This window comes from Schistocerca serialis, chromosome 12 (genome assembly GCF_023864345.2).
Source record: "Schistocerca serialis cubense isolate TAMUIC-IGC-003099 chromosome 12, iqSchSeri2.2, whole genome shotgun sequence".
NCBI lineage: Eukaryota > Metazoa > Arthropoda > Insecta > Orthoptera > Acrididae > Schistocerca > Schistocerca serialis.
The window spans coordinates 70,736,994-70,743,038 of NC_064649.1; the positions used below are offsets into that span (position 1 = coordinate 70,736,994).

Here is a 6,045-nt window from a genome sequence, read left to right on the forward strand (position 1 = left end):
ATTATTATCTTTGTTTGCTATCAATGTTAGCAGATTGTTCTTGTGAAATCTTTGTGTGTGTTGTTTTTCTATGTGTTTTCGGCTTTGTGATACGTATGCAACGTTTCTATATCCGCCATATTGGAATTCTCGTTTCCGCTATATTTGTGACGTCATGGGTCAAAGCCGACGGGTTAGATCGGACGCTTCCGTATTTCCCACTTAAATAATTTGGCAATTCAGAGGCCTCCTTTACCAGAATACAGATTAGCTGGCTGTTTTTCGAGGGAATTCCTTGCGGGGTGGGGAGTGGCTATGTTCATAAAAAACAGTATTCCATTTGAGTCCATAGACGTATCACGGCACTGAACTGAGAAGATATTTTAATGTTGTGCAGGGGCAGTTGAATTTTGTTAAACTTAACTTCTAATTGTTGTTGTTTGTAGGTCTCCTAATTCCGACTTCAGAGTATTTCTGTTCAAGCTAGAGAGGGTTCTTGATTCACTTTGTAGGTAGTACCAGAAATTAGTTATATGTGGTGACTTCAATATAAATTTTGCATATGATGGAGCAAGAAAAAGGATCCAGAATGACATTTTCACTCTGCAGCGGAGTGTGCGCTGATATGAAACTTCCTGGCAGATTAAAACTGTGTGCCCGACCTAGACTCGAACTCGGGACCTTTGCCTTTCGCGGGCAAGTGCTCTACCAACTGAGCTACCGAAGCACGACTCACGCCCGGTACTCACAGCTTTACTTCTGCCAGTACCTCGTCTCCTACCTTCCAAACTTTACAGAAGCTCTCCTGCGAACCTTGCAGAACCAGCACTCCTGAAAGAAAGGATATTGCGGAGACATGGCTTAGCCACAGCCTGGGGGATGTTTCCAGAATGACATTTTCACTCTGCAGCGGAGTGTGCGCTGATATGAAACTTCCTGGCAGATTAAAACTGTGTGCCCGACCGAGACTCGAACTCGGGACCTTTGCCTTTCGCGGGCAAGTGCTCTACCATGTCTCCGCAATATCCTTTCTTTCAGGAGTGCTGGTTCTGCAAGGTTCGCAGGAGAGCTTCTGTAAAGTTTGGAAGGTAGGAGACGAGGTACTGGCAGAAGTAAAGCTGTGAGTACCGGGCGTGAGTCGTGCTTCGGTAGCTCAGTTGGTAGAGCACTTGCCCGCGAAAGGCAAAGGTCCCGAGTTCGAGTCTCGGTCGGGCACACAGCTTTAATCTGCCAGGAAGTTTCATATCAGCGCACACTCCGCTGCAGAGTGAAAATGTCATTCTGGAAACATCCCCCAGGCTGTGGCTAAGCCATGTCTCCGCAATATCCTTTCTTTCAGGAGTGCTGGTTCTGCAAGGTTCGCAGGAGAGCTTCTGTAAAGTTTGGAAGGTAGGAGACGAGGTACTGGCAGAAGTAAAGCTGTGAGTACCGGGCGTGAGTCGTGCTTCGGTAGCTCAGTTGGTAGAGCAATTGCCCGCGAAAGGCAAAGGTCCCGAGTTCGAGTCTCGGTCGGGCACACAGTTTTAATCTGCCAGGAAGTTTCATATCAGCGCACACTCCGCTGCAGAGTGAAAATGTCATTCTGGAAACATCCCCCATGCTGTGGCTAAGCCATGTCTCCGCAATATCCTTTCTTTCAGGAGTGCTGGTTCTGCAAGGTTCGCAGGAGAGCTTCTGTAAAGTTTGGAAGGTAGGAGACGAGGTACTGGCAGAAGTAAAGCTGTGAGTACCGGGCGTGAGTCGTGCTTCGGTAGCTCAGTTGGTAGAGCACTTGCCCGCGAAAGGCAAAGGTCCCGAGTTCGAGTCTCGGTCGGGCACACAGTTTTAATCTGCCAGGAAGTTTCAAGAAAAAGGATGTTGGTAGATCTTCTAAATTCATATAATCTGATGCAGACTGTGTTCTTTCCAACTAGGGTGCAGGGGAACAGTAGCACAGCCATAGACAATATTTTTATTCATTCTTCATTACTAGATGGGTATTCTGTCACTAAAAGTGTGAATGGCCTTTCAGACCATGATGCAATAATTTTAACACTGAAGTGCTTTTGTACTCAAACAAATGTCACATATGATTACAAACTAACAAGGGAACCTCCCCATCGCATCCCCCTCAGATTTAGTTATAAATTGACACAGTGGATAGGCCTTGAAAAACTGTACACAGATCAATCGAGAAAACAGGAAGTTGTGTGGAACTATGAAAAAATAAACAAAATATATAAACTGAGTAGTCCATGTGCAAGATAGGCTACATAAAGGACAGTTATAGCTGATGAGCGCCGTGGTCTCGTGGTTAGTGAGCAACTGCGGAACGAAAGGTCCTTGGTTCGACTCCTCCCTCGAGCGAAAATTTTACTTTCTTTATTTTCGCAGAGTTACGATCTGTCCGTTCATTCATTGACGTCTCTGTTCACTGTAATAAGTTTAATGTCTGTGTTTTGCGACCGCACCGCAAAACCGTGCGATTAGTAGACGAAAGGACGTGCCTCTCCAATAGGAACCGAAAACATTTGATCGCAAGATCGTAGGTCAACCGATTCCTCCACAGGAAAACACGTCTGATATATTCTTTACGACACTGGTGACGGTATGTGCGTCACATGACAGGAATATGTTGTCGACCCACCTAACTTGCACACTTGGCGAATGGGTAAAAAGATTCTTCTACCTTGCCCGATTTAGGTTTTCTTGTGGATGTGATAATCACTCCATAAAATGTGATGAAAACATAAGAGTTTGTCACATAAACTGCATCAAATGAATGCAACAGTTGCAGAGTCGCACAGTTTTCCCTGTGCTCTGTCAAAACATATGTTTTTTTACGTTTTCAAATGTTTCCGTGCGTAAACCGTCAAATTCTGTATATGTCCAAGCAAATCTGAACATGTCCTGGAATTTTGGAGAGCAAAGTTGATTATGTGTGAGTGCCTGAACTTTGATAATTATCTGAAAATAAAAACTAAAATTTTCACCCGATAGAAGATTTGAACCAAGGACCTGCCGTTCCATAGCCGCTCACGCTAACCACGGGACCACGGCGTTCATAATCTATAACTCTCCTTGATGTTGCCTACCTTGCGCATGGACTACTCAGTTTGTATATTTTGCTTATTTTTTTCATAGTTCCACACAACTTCTTCCTGTTTTCTCGATTGATCCGTGTTCAGTTTTTCAAGTCCTATGCCAACTTATAACTAAATCTGAGGGGGGTGCGATGGGGAGGTTCCCTTGTAAGTAGGAAAGTTAATCCACCACCAATAGAGAGCTTTCTAAACCTTGTCAAGGAACAAGAGTTGCAGGATGTTTATAGTGCCGATAACATAGATGATAAATATAATGCTTTAAATAACACATTCTCATGCTCTTTGAGAGTTGCTTTCCATTAGAACGTTCTAAACGGGGTGCTAGCAGTAATAGGCAGCCCGGGTGGCTCACTAGTGGGATAGGGATATCATGTAGAACAAAGTGGGAATTATACCAAAATCTTCGAAGTAGATACAATCAAGCTACAGAAGCCCATTACAAACAGTATAGTAAGTTGAAACTTCCTGGCAGATCGAAACTGTGTGGCGGACCAAGACCTTTGCCTTTCGAGGACAAGTGCTCTATTATGTTGTGCTCTATTGTATTGTAAGTTTCTTAAAAATGTTAGGAAATACGGAAGCGTCCGATCCCGCCCGTCTGCTTTGACCCATGACGGCACAAATATGGCGGAAACGAAAACAAACACACACACTTTCCACAAGAAGCCTAATGACACCAACGGGACAAGCGCCGGAAATGGGGTATTTTGGGTGGGGGGCAAACTAAATATAAACAAATTTAGACGCCTTGCGTAGCTACAACGTGTAAGTGAAGACAGCCATGCACGAATACCCACCCACCTCCCCATGGGTCGTAACCCCTGCAACCCATAGAAGATAAAGATGCTTCAGTAGCTGATTAGTGTTTTTTGTCTTTTTAAAAAAAAAATCTCACGGGATAGAACGAACAGATCAGAAGGATAAATATAATAAACTAAAACAGAAATTGGAGGAAACAGATAATTAAAATAAGTAATAAGTGTTTTTAAATTAAAAAAAAAATCTCACGATATAGAACGAACAGATCAGAAAAGTAAATAAAATAAGATAAAACAGAACTGGAGACAGCCACACACAAACCAAACTCCGCGCCGTCATGACGTCACACACAACATCCTGACGTCACGGGTCAAAGCCGACGCGTGGGATCGGACGCTTCTGTCGACCCAAATGTTGTTAGGAAGGCAAATAGAATAGCTAATTCACAGGATAAAATTAAAACCATATGGTCAGTTGTGAAGGAAGTGTCTGGTCAGCAGCACAAGATCGACGATATAAAGTCAGATGGCAGTAAAAACATTTCTGATACTGATAAATCAGATATATGTATAGTATTTAACAATCATTTTCTGAGCATCGCCGGTGCATTGAATAAAAATTTAGTTTCTGCAGGGAATAGTGTAACTTTCTTGGCAAATGCCTTTCCGAGATTGAAATACTCCTCTGTGATACAGGCAAGGGGGAGATTGAGTCAATAATTAAATCACTGAAGACTAAGGACTCTCATGGTCATGATGTAGTGCCTAGCATTATATTAATGAACTACGCTGCACATGTTGGCCCTGTATTTAGCCGTATTTTTAATTTTTCCTTTAGGAACGGTCAGTTTCCTGAACGATTAATATACTCAGTAGTAAAGCCGCTTTATAAAAAGGGATAATGCAGGTAATTTTAGATCAGTTTCTATGCCATCAGTGTTTGCTACAGTTGTTGAAGAGGCTGTGCATGTAAGGATAATTGATCATTTTATGACACACGATTTGCTATCAAATCTATAGTTCGCCTTTAGAAGTCATTTAATAACCGAAAATGCTATATTCTCTGTTCTCTGTGCGATGCTGCATGGGTTAAACAAAATATTTCGAACGCAGGGCATATTCTTTTATTTAGCCAAGGCGTTTGGTAGTGTTGATAACAAAATATTGCTCCAGAAGTTGGACCGTTACAGAATACGGGGACTAGCTCACAATTGGTTCATCTCTTCATTTAGCAACAGACAGAAAAAGGTCATTACTCATAATGTTGAGAATGACTGTGATGTGGGGTCTGAGTGGGGTACGGTCAAGTGGGGAGAGCCCCAGGGATCAGTGTTGGGGTCACTCCTGTTCTTTGTTCTTATAAATGACATGCCCTCTAGTATTACGAGTAACTCTAAAATATTTCTGTTTGCTGATGACACTAGCTTGGTAGTAAAGGATGTTGTGTGCAACATTGACTCGGTTTCAAGTAGTGCAGTACATGACCTCAGTTCATGGCTTGTAGAAAATAAACTAACGTTAAATCACAGTAAGACTCAGTTTTTACAGTTTCTAACACATAATTCAACAAAACCTGACGTTTTAATCTCACATAATAGGCATATGATTAGTGAAACTGAACAGTTCAAATTTGTAGGAGTTCAGATAGTAAACTGTCGTGGAAAGACCACGTTCAGGATCTTGTTCAAAGACTTAGTTTCCATTTTTACTATTCGAACGGTGTCTGAAGTGACTGATCGTTCGACACGAAAATTAGTCTAGTCTGCTTATTTTCATTCGCTTATGTCGTATGGTATTATATTTTGGGGTAACTCTTCCCATTCTAAAAGGATATTTTTGGCTCAGAAACGAGCGGCTCGGGCAATAAGTGGTGTGAGTTCACGAACCTCTCGTCGATCCCTGTTCATGAGTCTGGGTATTTTGATATTGGTCTCTCAATATATATATATATATATATATTCCTTACTGTCATTTCTTGTTAACAATATTAGCTTATTCGCAAGAGTAAGCAGTTTCCACTCAGTTAATATTCGGCAGAAATCAAACCTGCAATTGGATCGGAATTCCTTAGCTTTTGAACAGAAAGGTGTGCAGTATACTGCTGCATCCATTTTCAATAAGCTACCTCTAGAATTAAAAAATCTTAGCACTAATCCACGCGCTTTCAACTCGAAACTCTAGAGTTTCAAAAATGATTCAAATGGCTCTGAGCACTATGGGACTTC

The 6,045-nt window shown here is 42.1% G+C and overlaps 1 non-coding gene across 1 annotated transcript; it reads left to right on the forward strand.

Annotated features, from left to right (window-relative positions):
* Positions 1–1,421: 1,421 nt before the first annotated feature.
* On the forward strand, positions 1,422–1,496 carry Trnas-cga (transfer RNA serine (anticodon CGA)). Its single transcript has one exon. It is a non-coding gene; the product is annotated as a tRNA-Ser (tRNA).
* Positions 1,497–6,045: the final 4,549 nt, after the last annotated feature.